This window comes from Gossypium hirsutum, chromosome A08 (assembly GCF_007990345.1).
Source record: "Gossypium hirsutum isolate 1008001.06 chromosome A08, Gossypium_hirsutum_v2.1, whole genome shotgun sequence".
Taxonomy (NCBI): domain Eukaryota; kingdom Viridiplantae; phylum Streptophyta; class Magnoliopsida; order Malvales; family Malvaceae; genus Gossypium; species Gossypium hirsutum.
The window spans coordinates 115,325,639-115,344,700 of record NC_053431.1 but is presented as its reverse complement, the minus strand read 5'-3'; positions in this window follow the sequence as shown (position 1 = coordinate 115,344,700).

Below are 19,062 nucleotides of genomic sequence, written 5' to 3'. Positions count from 1 at the left end.
ACTTCTCATTTCCTTCAATCGGATCACACTTAAATGTCAAAATTGAATTCGTATTTTTGAAAATCAAGACAACATGTGTTTAATAAGATACCAATTTTGGGCGTCGCGAGGGTGCTAATACCTTCCTCGCGCATAATCGACTCCCGAACCCTAAATTTTCTCTAGATTTCAACGTAGACCTAAACTTAGCCTTTTATTTGTTTTAATAAGAGATCTAATAGGTGTCCGATCACACCTAGGAAAAAGGATCGGTGGCGACTCCTTGTTTATTTCAAAAATCAAACGTCAAATTTCAAACTTTTTTCAATAAATCGCCACAATTAGCGACCAAGCTAAGCTAAAATTTTTACGTCGCTACAACGGGGTACCTATTTCTATTGTGTCGGATAGAGATCCGAGATTCACGTCGCGATTCTAGAAGAAGTTACAAGAGGCATTGGGTACCAAGTTACATTTTAGCACTGCTTTTCACCCCCAGACTGATGGTCAATCTGAGCGGATCATTTAGATACTCGAGGATATGTTGAGATGTTGCATCCTTGAGTTTAATGGTTCATGGGAACGATATTTGCCTTTGATTGAATTCGCTTACAACAATAGTTTTCAATCAAGCATTAAGATGGCACCTTATGAGGCTTTGTACAGTCGTAAATGCCGTACACCGTTGTTTTGGACCGAGCTTAGTGAAAGTAAAATCTTCGGGGTTGATTTGATTAAAGATGCTGAGCAGAAAGTAAAAGTAATCCGTGAAAGTCTGAAAGCAGCTTCAGATCGTCAGAAGTCGTATGCGGATTTAAAAAGAAAAGACATTGAATATCAGGTCGAAGAAAAAGTGTTTCTTAAAGTTTCGCCTTGGAAAAAAGTGCTCAAATTTTGTCGTAAAGGTAAATTGAGTTCGAGGTTCATCGAGCCGTATGAAATATCAGAACGAGTTGGGCCGGTCGCATACAGATTGATTTTACCCCCTGAGCTTGAAAAGATTCACAACGTTTTCCATGTTTCGATGCTTCGACGTTATAGATCCGATCCATTGCATATAATTAATCCATCAGAGGTCGAGATTCAATCTGATTTGAGTTACAAAGAAGAACCGATTCGTATTTTGGCTCGTGAGGTAAAAGAATTACGAAATAAGAAAATCTCATTAGTGAAGGTACTGTGGCTTAAACATAGGGTTGAGGAAGCTACTTGGGAACTGGAAGACTCTATGAAAGATTGATATCCTAACATATTCACCGGCAAGATTTTCGGGGACAAAAATTCCTTATGTGGGGGAGAGTTGTGACAGCCCTAATTTGACCCTAGTCGAAAAGTGGTTTCGGGACCACAAAACCGAGTCATAAAAATAATTAACCGTTATATTCTATACTTATTGTATGTGTACATGCATGTGTGAAAATTTCATGCTTTAATTTTGTCATTTATATGTGAAATTTATTAAATAGGACTCATGTGAGGCAATTGTGAAATGTGATAGGTAAAATTGAAGTGGTCTATTAATGCATATTTTAAAAAGGTTGAACTTGCATGTCAAATATCCCTTTTTGTTGTTATTGGCCGGCCATGATGATGCTTTATATAAAAATATATTATTTATCACTTAAAATGGCTTTATATTTTATATTTAGTGAATAAATAAAAAGAAAAATGGGTGATGAAAACAAAGATTTATGTTTGTTTTTCTTGGCCGATTAGAAAGAAAGAATATGGGGAAAACTTTCGGTCATTTTGAAGCATAAAGAAGGTTTGTGAATTGTGTTAGATTTTTGAAATTTTAACTTGTTTTAGGTTGATCATCTTGATTCTTACTTAGCCCATGCCAAAGCTTTGAATTTTGATGGATGAATTTGCACATTCGGTTATGGTTAACAAAGAAATAAGTTGATTATAGCCTTTAAGTTTTGAAGAAGAATTTGTTGATGAAAGAAGTTAATCTTGTTAAAAGTATGAATTGTCATTGTTTGGCATAGATGATACTTATACGAAATTGCTACATTGGTCATGAAATGGAAATTATCTAGGAATGATTTCTTGAAAATTTGAATAATCGATCTATAAGTAAATTAATTGTTTGCATTGCTTAAAACTTACTAAGCATATTAATGCTTACTTCGTTACCTTAATTCTTTGTTTTGTAGATTTTGTTCGTCAGCTACGGTCTCTAGGATCTCAAAGTCGAAGTCGACCACACTATCTAAGCTTCTTGGTACTCTAGTAGTTAAATTTCGATAATGGCATGTATAGGCTTGACTTTTTGTTGTTAAATAACTATCTTTTTGATGATGTATATATGGGTAGCCATGCGAAAATGGCTTGATATGACTCTTTTGTATATGATAATACTCTTTAACCCTCCGGCGACGGGTACAGGTTAAGGGTGTTACATAAACCCTTCTTTTGGGTAATGAGGGATTCGAACCCCAAAGCTCCTTGCCTTGCATGTGACGTCACTTGCCACTCCACCACAAGGCTTTCTTGTGTCTAATTCTTCCTTTATTTATTCAAAAACCCACCTACTTGCCATCAAGGTTCTTTTATTAACCTATAATTTTCTTCACCCCTAAGTTTGAATTCAAACCACCTACTAACACATAAATAACACTTGACTAGGAATATTAAGCGTACTTTTTATCAAAACCGTAAAAAAAAAAGTTCGGGATTTCGGGATTTTTTGGGCGTTACAACTCTACCCCCTAAAAGAAATTTCGTCCTCGAAATTTCCAACTACCCAATAGTCGCACCACCTAGGTTACACCACTATGCTTTTGTTGCGCACTCTATTTCTAATTTCAAAGCACATTATGGATAAAGTACGTACCAATATTTGCATCTAGAGCATCTTCGTCCTCTCTACGGCGTGCTGCATAGATCAAAGCTGGCTGCCTCACCTCAGTATGATCAGCACCTCCTCCCAGGGCTCCACGACCCAAACTGTTTCCACCCTTAGCCTGACCATGGCCTCTAGGAGGTTGCTGACCACCCCTTGGTGGCTGTACATCACCTCGGCCCACGACTGGCACCTGACTTGTCATTCTAGGGCAACTCTTGATCCTATGCTCCATAGATTCACAAGCTAAACAAGCTCCCATCATCTTCCAACACTCGCCTACATGACCCTTCCCACAATCAGCACAAGGTGGCACCCCTAGATTAACAGCAGGAGACCCAAATCTAACTGGCCCATTAACTCTGGCCCCAGCCCTAGGCCTCTGATTGTAATTGGAGGGCTCAGATTCCCTTTTACTTCTTCCCCTATCTCTTTCCCGATTAAGGCGCTTACTACGCTTCACCTCCTCTGCTATCTTTTCTTTCTCTACCAACTCCAAGAAATCTCGCTCCCTTTGTGGAGCTATCAATACTATGAGGCTATCTCTAAGTCCTTCCTCAAACCTAACACAACGCTCATAGTCCGTTGCCACCATAACTCTTGCATACCTACTAAGGCGTAGAAATTTCACCTCATATTCTGCCACAGATTTGTTTCCCTGGATCAAGTTCAGGAACTCCTTCCTTCTAGCATCCACATAACTCGCACCCACATACTTCCCTTGAAATACAGTTTTGAAGAACTCCCAAATGACCTACTCAGGTTGGGTGCCCTCTTTCACCGTCAACCACCACTGGTAAGCTTCTTCCCTAAGCATGACACTGCCCCTTTCAACTTTTGTTCAGATGAACAGTCCAAGTCCTCCATTATCCTTTCAGTGGCCTCCAACCAGTATTCAGACACTTTATGAGCCACACCAGCCAGGCCCTTAAAGATCTCAACCCTATTTGATCGAAGTCACACCGGAATTGACCCCCGATTTCCCGTGCCATTATTGGGCCCTGCGACCCTTTCCAAAATGCTCAGCATTGCCTACGACAATGCATCATCCCCCGCGGCCCGATCATACTGTCTAGTCTCAGCCTTGGGTGAGGCTGGAGCCTCTTTTACTCCAATATTGGGCATATGGCCCGATGCCGACGATTCAGCCCTAACACTTTCGCGGCCTCGGTCACGGCCTCTTACACCTCTCCTAGCACTCATTGTTGATTCACGTATTATCTGGATTAGAAATTTTATGATGTTTTAGTTAGTTTCGATAATTAAGCTGATGTTTTATGAGAGTATTAAAAATAAAGTTGTTTTCGTAAATCCTCTACAGTTTTAAGGTCTTACGGGCTTCAGTTTCACTCCAACTAAAAGCCTTAGTATAATCATCTAAAGTAGCCCACTAACTATCTATAGTATATCAAATTAAACAAGCTTAATAATAAAAGAACTTACTTGGTTCGACGTCGGACACTCGGTGTGCCGCACAGCAAGAATTTTTCCAAAACATTGTGATCCAATCAAAAATCTTTTTCTTTTAAAAAAAACCCAAATAATAAGGCCCACTTCACAGCTCGAGTTTTGCAACTTGACTCTGATACCACTAAATGTAACACCTCAAACACTACACACACACAAGTCGGTCGAAAAATCCTGAAATGTCGAAAAGCCGAAAGTTTGGCTACGGTAGTCTTACGAGTGCATGAACACTGGTAAGGAGGAAACTGATAGGTTATCTGAGGCCCCATGGGCGATTCCATGGACTTGGACTGTGTATTGGCCTATCGGGCCAGAATGGGCTAAATTTCTCGATATGTTGTAGGGCCCATAACAGGAAAAATTGTAAATTGATGCTATGTGATGGAAAATCGTATGAAAGTATGACTGTGAAAGTGATTGGGCCTAGTGGGCCATATGAATGTGATTTGGTCCTAATGGGCCATATGAATGTGAATTGAGCCTAATAGGCCATATGAACGAGATTGGGCCTAGTAGGCCATATACATGTATGTAGGCTTGTGTGGGCTTTGTAAGGGGTTTTGGGCCTAGTATCTAATAACTGCTTAAACAGACATAAAACTTAATTAATTAATTGTGACTGTGGACATGTCATAGGGTTAAGGTATGGTAACAGGTATATGCATGTCTAGGATTGGATCTAGAGAGAGCTTGGTACTTAAGCGGTCTTAATGACTCACCTCCTCTTCTCTGGAAACTTACCTGGTGTATAGTATTAGTTCATCTTAGCCCACAGGATTTGTTAATGGGTGAAGGTAAGTAAAAACCCGTAATAAAATAAAATTACCAAAATGCCCCTAAGGCGAAAATGACCAAAATACCCCAATGTGTTGAATGTAAGATTTATGGATGTTACATGTATATCTGCTGCATACATATGATATTCTGTTTAGGTTGCATATGAGTTGGGAATTATGGAACGGAGGAAGTATATGAGGATCGCATGGTTGCTTGACAACCGTGGATCCACCGACGGCTACTAAGCCCAATATATGATTGACAACTTGCTGCAATGAAGGTAGTTCCGTAACTGGGCTACCATTGATGTGTATCAGTTGGGTGGATTGATATTTATATCCCCACATGATGTGTACCGGGGGACAGAGTTGGTGTGTAGCGGATAGATTATTGGGGTAGGTTGCACTGCATTGCATGTATGATTTTATGGTGAATGATGAATGCTTAGTACTCGTCGAGGGTTGTACATACTAAGTTTTCGAAAACTCACCCCCTCTTTTATTTTCTCAGGTGATGTGCAGTAAGAGGTTCGATGTTCGGAGGGATCTGAGTGGCCAGCTAGCAAGACGATTTGGACTTGTTTTTTTAAGGCATATAGTTTCTAGTTTATTAAGTAATTTTCAGACTGGATTGTAATAAGGCCTTTCCTTTGGTTATTATCAAGATTATTATTTTTATGCGTTGTAATTATGAGAAGTTGAACATAGGTTTTCTAAACCATAGTTTTTAAAATACCCCGTTTTCACAACTAAATTTCTAAATGACTAGTTTTCATAAATCAAATGTTTTAAACAAAGCTTTCGCAACTGAAAAGAGATGTTACAAAGTAATTAAGGTTTTCATTTTAAGGAAGGGTTTTCAATGAAAACAAGGTTTTCGCTAAAACACTTCAATGTGACACGCCAGATTCGGCCATAACGTCCAGGTTGCGTTTGGGGTGTTACATTTCCAATCACTTTTGTATCAAGCACATAAGCAAAATAAGCTTCACAACCCTTTCTCACATATTTTTTGAGCTAACATCGATGAATTACTGCTAGTAAACTATTCAAATCACCTGATTCAATCCAAATAATCTCATTATTCTGGCATCTCAAATCAATCGCCTTTCGTTTGCAATTCACAATAGCATCATGCAACGTTAGCCAATCTATACACAGAATTATATCAAATTCATCAAATGGTAACAACATTAATCAATCGAAAAACATAAATACCGAATCATCATCGGACAGTTCTTGCACACTTTATCAACTAACACACACTTGCCTAAGGGGTTCGATACTCTACTTACAAATTCAGTAGACTCTATAGGCAAAGTCTTACTGGATACTAAATTCACACATAAATACGAATGAGTTGATCCTGGATCTATCAAAGCAATAACTTTAGTATCATAAAGAGTAAAAGTACTGGTGATAACATCAACAGATGACGCTTCTTCGCGAACGTGAATAGTGTAGGCTTGTGCAGGTGCTCTAGCTTCAGACCTCATAACAGAGTCTTTGGTTGTTCTCTAACTACCACTCACATTAACAGCATTCCTGAGTGGTCTACCTCTAGCTGCAGTGTTACTCGGCCTCGTGTTTTGTATTGTATCTTACTCAGCTAACTTAGGACAATTACGAATGAAATGATCCAATGATACACATTTAAAATAGGCTCGATCATTCAATCTACAATCACCGATATGTCATTTTCCATAAAGCCTACACTCGAGTCATTTTTTCTCACACTACCAACACTAGCAATAGATGTAGCTTGAGCTTTAGAACTCACAGGTTGCTTTTCACAATCCCCATTTGAATGTCCCACAGATGCATTAGAACGATTAATGAGTCTCTGAATTTCTTCAATGAAGATTGATACGGCTTACTCATCGATCTTTTTCTTGAGTCTCTAGCTTCTGAGTCTGTTTTTCTCTTTTCTTTACCGAGATCTTCGGCTTTACAAGCCCTTTCAACCAGAACGATGAATTCTTTCAATTCAAGAATCCCGACTAACAGTTTTATATCTTCATTCAACCTGTCCACGAATTGTTTATACTTGATCTCCTTAGTAGACACATATTCTCGAGCATATTTGCTTAAACATATGAATTCTCTTTCATACTCAGTGACAGTCATCCATCCTTGTTTTAATTCTAGAAACTCTTTATGCTTTTGATCGAGAAATCGCTGACTTATGTACTTTTTCAGAACTCAAATTGAAAGAACTCCTAGGTAACCCCTTCTCTAGGAAGCATAGATATCAACTTTTTCCACCAATGGTACGTATTATCTCTCAACAAAGATACAACACATTTGATACATTCCTCAATAGTACAGGATAATTCATCGAATACTCAGATCGTGTTCTCGAGCCAAAACTCAGCTCTCTCCGCATCATCATCAACTGTAGATCGAAATTCTTCAGCCTCATGTTTACATATCTTATCCGTTGGCAGCTTGTTCAACCATATCGGGTCTATAACTTGAGGATTAATAGGGGCTTGTTGAGGAACAGGTGGGGGTGGAGGTTGTTGAGTAGCGAGATTAGCACAAATGTATTGCATGAACCATTCGTTCATCATATGGAAAAATGCTTTTTTAGCCTCACCTCCGTAACTATTCGATACGAGTCTAGATTCAGTAGGCACTGTCTCTTAAGCGGGAGTAGGCGCATTACTTTCCACATCGTCAGCTAAAGCTCAATCGGGTTCTATTTTTTATATGAAAACACACTTTAAGCTATCAGGAATAATCACACTATCACAATTTATATATATGGCATGTATAGCTAGACTCTCACATGTTATGTTAGTCTTAGAATCGACTAAATTGTAGCTCTGATACCAATAAAATGTAACACCCCTAACCCGTATCCGTCACCAGATTAGGGTTACTATAACACCCCTCCCCCATATCCCACGTCGGGATAAGGTTCGAGGCATTACCGGAGCTTTACACTTGAAACATACTATTTGGGTTGCAAATTTTCGTTCAAATTTAAAGCTTTTCAACCATGAATATCTCATCCCTTATATAGGCCTTTGAGACCTATAACATACCTAGAGGCAATGCGGGAAAAATTCAGGCAAATTCGATAGACCTTGGGCTCTTCAAAAAATTTCCCTTATCTTAAAGTGTCACACGCCCGTGTAGGTGGGCCGTGTGGACTCACACGCCCGTGTGACTTAGGGCACGCCCATGCCCTTCAGCTGTGAGCAATACTGACTTATCAATATGGCCATGGCACACACCCGTGCTACCTGCCCGTAGACGACACTGTCTTTTTAACACAGCCATGGTGCACGCCCATATGGCCTACCCGTATTCAACTTTGAGCTAAAATTTTAAGTGCAAGGGACACATGACCATAGCACATGCCCATGGGAGGGAATCCGTGTGTCACACACAGCCTAGACACACGCCCGTGTGTCTAACCATGTAGACTCTAATAGGCTATTTTCCAAGCCTTTAGTCACCCCTTCCTACTACTTGTGCTTAGTGGTTACCAAGTTTGAAGGAAAACATGATTATACACTTGTAAATAATCTTAACAAAACTAGTTGTATGGAAACCTCATATCATTGGTTTCATACATGAAAGGTTATTTTCCATTTAGTTTTTATGGGTTTCCTTGTCTTTTTAATTCGTCCAAAATTGGCTCGTTCATGTGACTCATTGCCAATTGGTAACAACTCATCACTTGTAAATAAAACCATGCATAAATTCATAGGTCATAGCCTACTTCAATTAAGCCAATTTTCATGGCTATATACAAAAAGATAAACATATTTATACATGCCTTCATTTGGCAAATCAAATGACACATTTAACAAAATACTCAAAAATACTATACATGCCATTGAACAAAATAAACAAAGTCTTTATACCAAAGCTTGTCTAGCTGATAGTGTGTTGCCTCTCCAGTCGTCTTCCAGTCCTTATGAGTCCTTGAGCTCTAAGAGACAGGGAAAAAGAGAGGGGTAAGCATTTACATGCTTAATAAGCTCGAATAACCAGAAAGTAAACTTACCGTATAATTAGCATACATCCATATTTAAATCATAAAATCACCAATTATGAAACGATTCCCTATCACATGCACTCAATCAATAAGTTAGTTACATAACAAAGCATCATGTAATTTATATAGATGAGCTCATCATTCATCATCTTATTGACATATATCATACTAATCCCGTTGAGTTTCTAGGAAATCTCGATGGAATACCCATTATCCGTCAATTCTTACAAATGATCATTTCACATATATGCACTCCCGCGAACCTCACATCTCAAGGCGGAATTACCAATCCAGGCTAAATCCCCCATATCATGAACTCATAAGGTGATGTCGAGATTACTAGTCCAAGCTAAATCCCATATGACGACAAACACCCTTAATGAGCTCGAATCTGAATTACCAGTCCATGCTAAATTTAGACCCTAATTGGATTACTCGTCCAGGCTAAATCCATAATGCACACATATTCTTCGGGAGGTTTGATCATTCAAGGAACACCCGTCCGGGCTAGATCCTTTTCATACTTGAGATCACAGATTACCCGTCCGGGCTAAATCCTTACTGTAACACATGCAGGATCTCAGTTCACATGTCAAATAGGGTTTGTCCATCGAATTCCCTTTTTCAACCTCAACCGAGACATTTTTCACATGTCATCATCAAATATGCATTTCTATGATATTCATGTCAATAATAAATACAATCATCATGCATTCATAAATCATACAATTATACATATTAGGGGTTTACTTTAAGTTATCCGAACTTACCTTGTATTCGTTTTAGAGTTATGTTTCGGTTATTCTGAAACCTTGTGTTTACCACGATCGACCTCCGAAATTTGTTCCTCGGGGTCTATAACAACAAATTTATATCATTAATTCACTACATTATGCATTTCAAGTTTAATATCTACCCCGATCCAAATGACCATTTTGCCCCTAACCTTTGACATTTTTACAATTTAGTCCCTAGGCTCGTATAATGAAACACATGCACTTTTTATCTTACCCAAGCCTAGCCGAACACTTTTCCTTCTTATGGTAGCCCACATTTTCCATTGTTTTCTCATTTCTACCACACATTTAAATCTTTTGCAAAATAGTCCTTATTAGGGTTTTTCATGAAAATCAACTAGGAAAAGATGTTTAATACACATTTATCTTTCATATTCCTCCATAATCCATCAAAATACAAGCAACTCATGCATGGGTAAGTTTTTAAACATGAACCCTAGCATGAAATATGGGTAGAAATGGAGAGAGCAAGCTACCGGGATTTCAAAAATACAATGAGCATTAAAAACGGGGCTTAGGAGCACTTACTATTGAGCTTGGAAAGCTTGAAAACCCTAGCTATGGAAACCCTAGAAATTTTGGTAGCATGGAGAAGAAGAATGGCTGATTTTTGGTTCATTTTTCCCATTTTATTTCACTTAAATGCCAAATGACCAAAATGACCTTAAGCCCTTTCTTTGAAATTTCATCCATGCAAGCCCATTTTTGTCCAAAAATTTAGAAATTGGGAAAATTCTCCTAAAGACCTTATATTTTATAATCTAAAGCAATTTCATACAACTTGCTTCTAGAATCCAAGTTTTGTAATTTATTCAATTTAGTCCCTAATTTCCAATTGAACACCTTACTTAAAGAATTTCTTCATGAAACTTTAACACATGCATATACTCATATTCTAGGCTTCATAACAATCATAAAATAAATATTTTGATATCAGATTTGTGGTCCCGAAACCACTATTCCGACTAGGCCCTATTTCGAGATGTTACATTTTTCCCCCCTTAGGGACTTTCATCCTCAAAAGTCTTACCAGAAAATAGATTTGGATATTGACTTCTCATGGTTTTTTTCAGCTCCCATGTAGCCTCTTCTACACCATGTCGATGCCATAGAACTTTCACAAGAGCCACATCTTTATTTCTCAACTGTTTAACTTCACGAGCCAATATCTTAACTGATTCCTCTCCATGAGTCATGTCCGGTCGAATTTCAATCTCAATCGGTGAAATCACATGAGAGGGGTCTGATTGGTATCTCCTTCACATGGATACATGGAACACGTCATGAATCTTTTCCAGTTCAGGTGGCAACACCAAACGATAGGCTAACGGTCCAACTCTTTCGGTGATCTCATACAGTCCGATAAATTATGGACTCAGTTTACCTTTCCGACCAAATCTCAATACCTTTTTCCATGGAGATACTTTCAAGAATACTCTATCTCCAACTTGAAACTCAGTTTCTTTTCTTTTCAAATCAGCATAAGACTTTTTCCTATCTGATGTCGCTTTTAAACAATCCCGTATCACTTTAACTTTTTCTTCAGTTTCTTTAATCAGATCAACTCCATGAATCTGATTTTTCTTGAGTTCTGTCCAGTACAATGGAGTTTGGCACTTCCTGCCATACAAGGCCTCATAAGGCGCCATCTTCAAACTTGTTTGGAAGCTATTGTTGTAGGCAAATTCTACCAATGGCAGGTATTTTTCCCAGCTACCCTGAAATTCGTGGATGCAACAACGTAACATTCCTCGAGAATCTGAATCATCCGTTCAGACTGGCCATCAGTTTGAGGGTGAAAAGCTGTGCTAAAGCTCAACTTTGTACCCAAGGCTTCTTGTAATTTCTTCCAGAATCTCGAAGTGAACCTTAGGTTTCTGTCTGAAATAATCGACAGTGGTACTCCGTGTAATCTTACTATCTCAGAAATGTACAAATCAGCCAATCTATCAAGGGAATAATCTGTCCATACCGGGATAAAATGAGCCCACTTTGTCAGTTTGTCCACTATAACCCATATGACATCTTTCTTTTTTTGAGTCAAAGGTAATCCTGTCACGAAGTCTATGGTAATTCTGTCCCACTTCTATTTAGGAACCATAATAGGTTGTAACAAACCTGAAGGCACTTGATGTTCAGCTTTAACTTGCTGACATACTAGGCATTTTGATACAAATTCAGAAACATCTCTTTTCATGCCGTTCCACCAGTACATCTTCTTTAAATCCTTGTACATCTTGGTACTTCCCAGGTGAACAGACAAACGACTGTTATGTGCTTCTTACAAAATCTTTCAAATAAGTTTATTGTCTTTGGGTACACAAACCCTATCTCTGAACATTAAACATCTGTCAGGACTAATTCAGAAATCAACTCAACACCGGACTCACATTGAGCTCTTTTTGCTTGCAAGTCATCATCATTAAGCTGAGCATCATGAATTTTCTGCAGAAATGTCGGCCTAGCCTCCAGCTTGGCCACAACTGAACCATTATTAAGCAATGTCAAACAAGTATCTACGGCTCTCAAAGCATACAGGGATTTTCTACTCAATGCATCAGCGACCACATTCGCCTTTCTCGGGTGATAGTCGATAATTAGATCATAATCCTTAATTAATTCGAACCATCTCCGCTGTCTCAAATTTAGTTCTTTCTGAGTCATCAAGTACTTCAAACTTTTGTGGTCTGTGAATATACGGCAAGTCTCGCCATACAAATAATGCCTCCAAATTTTTAAGGCAAAAACAATTGTCGTGAAGCATAGGCTATCACCTTGCCATCTTGCATAAGTACACAACCCAATCCATTTAAGGATGCATCACTGTAGACTACAAATTCTTTTCCTGGTTCAGGTAGCACTAAAACAGGAACTTCGGTCAGCAATGTTTTTAACTTCTCAAAACTTCGCTGACACTTCTCCGTCTATTCAAACTTAACGTCTTTCTGTAGCGGCTTCATCATCAAAATCGCTATCATGGAAAATCCTTTTACAAACCTTCGATAGTAATTGGCTAAGCCCAAAAAGCTTCTAACCTCAGTTACATTCTTAGGCGATCTCCATTCGAAAATTGCAGAAATCTTACTTGGATAAACTCGGATACCTTCACCCAAAACTATAGGACCCAAAAATCCAACTTCCTGGAGCCAAAACTCACTCATGCTAAACTTAGCATACAGTTGTTTTTCCCGCAAGTTCTGCAACACAATTCTCAGGTGATTTGCATGCTCTATCTCATCTTTAAAATAGATCAAAATATCGTCAATGAACACAACGACAAACTTATCCAAATATGGCCGAAAGATCATATTCATTAGATCCATAAACATAGCTGGTGCATTCATCAGCCCAAACGGCATGACAAGAAATTCATAATGGCCATACCTCGTTCTGAAAGCTGTCTTGGGTACATCCGAATCTTTAACTCGCAGCTGATAATAGCTAGACCTCAAATCTATATTGGAGAATACGGTGGCTCCTTTCAACTGGTCAAACAAATCATCGATCCTTGGCAAAGGATACTTACTCTTGATAGTCACCTTATTCAGTTGTCGATAATCGATACATAGCCTCATCTAACCATCTTTCTTCTTTACGAACAACATGAGGGCACCCCAAGGTGAAAAACTTGGCCTAGTGAATCCTTTATCCATCAGCTAACTGTGCTTTTAACTCCTTCAGCTCGGTAGGTACCATTCTGTATGGGGCAATAGAAATGGGAGTCGTCCCTGGCACCAATTCAATATTGAACTCTATCTCCATTTCAAGAGGTAATCCGGGTAATCCCTCCGGAAACACATCTGGGTACTCACATACTATCGGCACGGACTCAATCTTCAGCTCTGTTTCCTTAGTGTTCAGTACAAATGCAAGGTAGGCTTCATATCCTTTCCTCATATATCTCTGGGCAACCATTGCCGTGATTACAATCGGTGGCGAACCCAATTCTCTTGATTTGACCTGTAGAATCTTACCATCCGGGCATTTTAATTTAATATACTTACTACCACAATTCACAGTTACATCATGAAGGGCTAACCAATCCATACCTAGTATTACATCAAATTCATCAAATGGTAACAACATAAGGTTAGCCAGAAAACAATGACCTTGAATCGTCAAAGGACAATTCTTACAGACTTTATCAACTAGGACGGATTTGCCTAGTGGATTCGACACTTTAATGATGAATTCTGTAGGTTCAACAGATATGTTCATACTAGACTCCAATCTCATGCAGATATATGCATGCATTGACCCTGGGTCAATTAAAGCAACAACACTTGTATTAAAAAGAGAGAAAGTACCCGTAATAACATCAGGAGCAGAGGTTTCCTCTCGAGCACATATCGCATACGTTCTTTTTGGGGCTCGAACATCTGATTTTGCAGCGTCTTTTGTCACGACTTGACTGCCACTTGCACTCCCAAGGTATCTTGGAGGTCTACCTCGTGGAATGGGAGCACTCGACTTCGGGGCTATTTCCACTTCTTTTTCAGCTCGTACTGGGCAGCCTCTGAGAAAGTGATCAAGAGAACCACATCTAAAACACACGCCGCTCTTCATTCGGTACTCTCCAAAATAAAATTTGTTGCAGCTCTTACACTTCGATTTCTGAACATTTGTTGCAGCTCTAAATTGCAAGTCTAGGTCGTGGCTTGGATAATTCTTCTCATGAGGCTTCAATTGCCGTGAAGCATAGGCTATCACCTTGCCATCTTGCATAAGTACACAACCCAATCCATTTAAGGATGCATCACTGTAGGCCACAAATTCTTTTCCTGGTTCAGGTAGCACTAAAACAGGAGCTTCAGTCAGCAATGTGAATTATCCAGCCTATTTCAGGATTTTACAGTTATGAGGCATTACTGATCAATACACATCATCCACATACATAACACATACATTTATGCATTCATATATAAAACCCATCCAACACATTCACATTGCCCCTTATAAGGCTCTACGAGGCCTTAAAACATGCTTAAAAGAGGTTCGGGACTAAACCGATAACATTTGAAAACTTTGGGAAACTTAGAAAATTTTCAGGCATACAGGGGTCACACGCCTGTGTGAACATATGGCCACCAGACACGCCCGTGTCACAGGCTGTGTGAAAACAGGGCATCCATTTTGACTAGCACCACACAGCTGAAGACACGCCCATGTGCCAGACCATGTGAAATCTAGAAGGGTTACTGACTTGGGTCACACGGCTGGTCACACGCTCATGTGCCAGCCCGTGTGTCACACACGGCCAATAGACACGTCTATATGTCTAGGCCGTGCCAAACCTGTAGGGTATACTGACTTAAATTGTAGGGCTACCCCAAGGGACACACGACTATGTAGCATGACCGTGTGTCGAACACAGCTAAGACACACGCTCGTGCCTCTGCCCCTATGGACAAAAATAAGCTAATTTCAAAGCTAAATTGCCACCCTTTCCTCATGCACACTTAGCAACCAAAATGGTACCATTTCAATACATTTCTAAGTAGCCAAAACATGTCAATTCATATACAGTTCATGCCATTTAGAAACCATACTCTTAACTACTCAAATCCATAGCAAAAAACATACCAAATCAATATGCCACAATCATTAAACTCACATAACTTATAAATGCATTTTATCACCTTTCCATCAACTAAATTAGGCTTCTTAAACATATCAATTCATCATCTACAAACCATACTAAAATATACCATTCTTCAAGCATTAATACATCAATTTATAACTTACCAAATGAGCAACCATTTAGCCATATCAACAACCATGGCAAACATGCCAAAACACAAGGTAACTTATAAATCACATATATCACTTATCAAACACATAATTCAAGCCAACTTAAATAGCCAAATACACACCAACATTTACATCATTAGCAAGCCAAATCTCATGGATAAAATCATAGCTCAAAACATATTACCAATTCACTAGCCTATACATGCCATATACCATATTTACAAAGTATCCAAAAATACCAACAAGTTGACTGATAGTGTGACGATGTTCCTTATGATCCCCGATGTCTGAGCTAGCTTCGATAATCTATAAAACAGGGAAAGAACACACAAAGTAAGCTTTAAAAGCTTAGTAAGCCATATACAAATAAAGTCATCATATGAATATTTGCATATCAATTCAAATATGCTAAGCATAGCTAAACACATTCAAGTTCACAAACCTTTCTCATAGTACACATATTCAATATCATAGTTGAATTCATCAAATACTTCTCTTTTCAATACTCGTATGAATTTCGTACGTACCTGAGTCACTTAACTCATTCACACATTCTTTCTCGATTTGACTTTACCTGTTGAACCATTCAGAATCGTTAAGGATACTCGGCTATCACATATAGCTTGTACAATGTCATATCTCAAATATGGTCTTACATGTTATCACATATCGATGCCACTGTCCCAGTCAGGGTCTTACACGAAATCGATTAACGATGCCAATGGCTCAGACATGGTCTTACACGTAATCACAATACAATGCCAATGTCTCAAACATGTCTTACATGTAATCACATCTCGGTAACCTAATGCCATGACATTTGTATCCTATACTATTCCTAATGTTCGTATGTGACTTTTAGATGCTGTAACTTTGTCGATTCTTGCTCGTATTTTCTCGTTCAACATTCAGAGTAATTCAATGATAATTAAACATGTATAATTCAATTTCAAGACATTCATTTGCATATGAACTTACCTTGTATATACAATAAACTGATTGGATCGACTATTCGACAACTTTCGATTTCCCTCGATCTAGATCCGATTTCTTTCATTCTTGATCTAAACACATTCAAAATTAACTCATTTATTCACCAAACCATTCAATTTAATCCACAAACATATATTTTGGAATTTTACACTTTAGCCCCTAAAGTTTCGCATTTATTCAATTTAGTTCCTATTTCACAAATACACAAAATTCAATTTAAACCCATGTGTGCCAAATTACTATAGTGCCCTTAATAGCCTAAAACTTTCATTTATTACACATTTCAACCCCTCAATTTACAAATTTCTCAATTTAATCCCTAATATGCATTTTTACTCAAAATCACTTTACAAAACATGTAAAACTATTAACAATTATTCATTTTTCATCATTAAACAATCAAAAGCTCAAGAATTAATCAATGTCACTTCAAAAAATCATCAACACTTTCAAAAATTAAAGCATGGGCTAACTAGAACACGAAGCAACAATCATTAAAACATAGAAATCATCAAAAACCGAGTCAAATTCATACCTTAATCAAGCAATGCAAGTGTCGAAAGTTCAAGCCCTAAATTAGCTTCTTATTCTTTGATATTTTGGTCATGAAAGGATAAAAATGATGACGATAATTCAATTTGTTTTATTTTAATTAGCTTAAATCACCAAATTACTTATGTAACCTTAGTTATAAAACATGAAAACTAATTAATACATGTCCATAATGGTCCACTCAAGCTATTAATGGTATAATAACATCATAAGGACCTTTCTTTTAATAATTCATAGCAATTAAACACCTTTAACATATAGAATACAACTTTTACATTTTACGCGATTCAGTCCTTTTCTCAAATTAAACATCCAAACGATAAAATTATTTCATGAAATTTTCACACATACATATTCACATAATATAAACACCAAAAATAATATTAAAATATTTTTTTGACCTCGGATTTGTGGTTCCAAAATCACTGTTTTGATTTAGCTGAAATCGTGTTGTTACAGTCGACGCCCCACGGGCGTGTGGCTGGCTGAGTGCGAGACACGGATGTGTAATTAATGAGGGCATGGACGTGAGCAAGACACAATCGTGTGATGGTGTGAGCGTGGTCGTTCGGGCCATATGGGCTAGGCCAAATTGGTCGTATGAGTTTTTGGGTCAGTTCGTGTGGGTCACACAAGCAAGGCCAATTTGGGCATGTGGGCCCATACGGGCATGTGCGACCATTTTTCTAAAATTTTCCCTAAGGTCGCACGGGTCGTTCTGATCGATTGTAGGCCTGTCTGATATTCTACTCTGAGTATGACATTATTTTGCATGTCTGTTTAGTCTGATGTATATGTAGATATTTAATATCTGTAAATGAGCATGTAAGCATGATTATTCTGATTATATATATCTTTTTGGGAAAGGATTTGTATATGTGGAAGAAGTGTTCTGTACGGCAATCATCGTCTATATTCTGGTAGCTTGGCTGCACATTATTTGATATGTGTCGTAATGGCACAGTATGGTGTGTAGGGATGAGTGGGTGTTTTTAACCCCACATGATGTGATGGGATGGTCGGAGTTGGTGTATAGGGGATAAGGGTAGGATTTTGCATATCTGTTTCTATTATCTGAATTTGTAAAAGACTTAAGTTCGAATCCAAATCTGAATCTAACTATGTATGTGATTTCTGTATGTATAACATGTCTATGTCTGTTAGGTTACACACTAAGTTTACATAAACTCACTTCTGTTTGTCTGTTCCATTTAGGTAATCCTCAGACTTAGGCAGATCGGTGCGACGGAGACTCAATGGTGACCACTCGACCGTAAACTGTTGAAACTTAGTAATTTATGGTTTATTTAAAATTCTAGATTCATTTGAGAGTTTGTAATTTCTGGGACTCTTTGGACTATATGGTTTTAACTGTTGATTTTGGTTTTGTTTGTTTGATAATTTTCATGCTTCGACAAAATTTTTTATGACAATGATAGTTTTACGCAAATAAAGGTTTTTTTTTCTAAAAATACAAACCAGATTTCCAAAACGTATCTGTTTTATTTAACTTCTACTGTAATTTTTGGTTTGGAAAATGAAACAATTGAATAATGTTTCCAGCAATAGCTATAAAAATAAATATGTGTTTTATGAACTTGGATGAACTATCGAACAACTACACAAGTTTTATCGAAATAACACTATTTTCAAAACCCTTCCTTGTTACACTCTCTGATTCGACCATATTGTCTAGGCCAGATTTGGAGTGTTACATTTAGTAGTATTAGAGCCAGGTTACAAAACTCGGGCTGTGAAATTTTGAGTTCCAAAAATTTTGTTTTAAAAGGAACTGATTTTCAAATAATTTGAATAATTTGAGGAAGTATATAGTACACTGAGTCTCTGGCCCCGATCCTGTAAGTATTTCTGAACGTAAAAAACTCT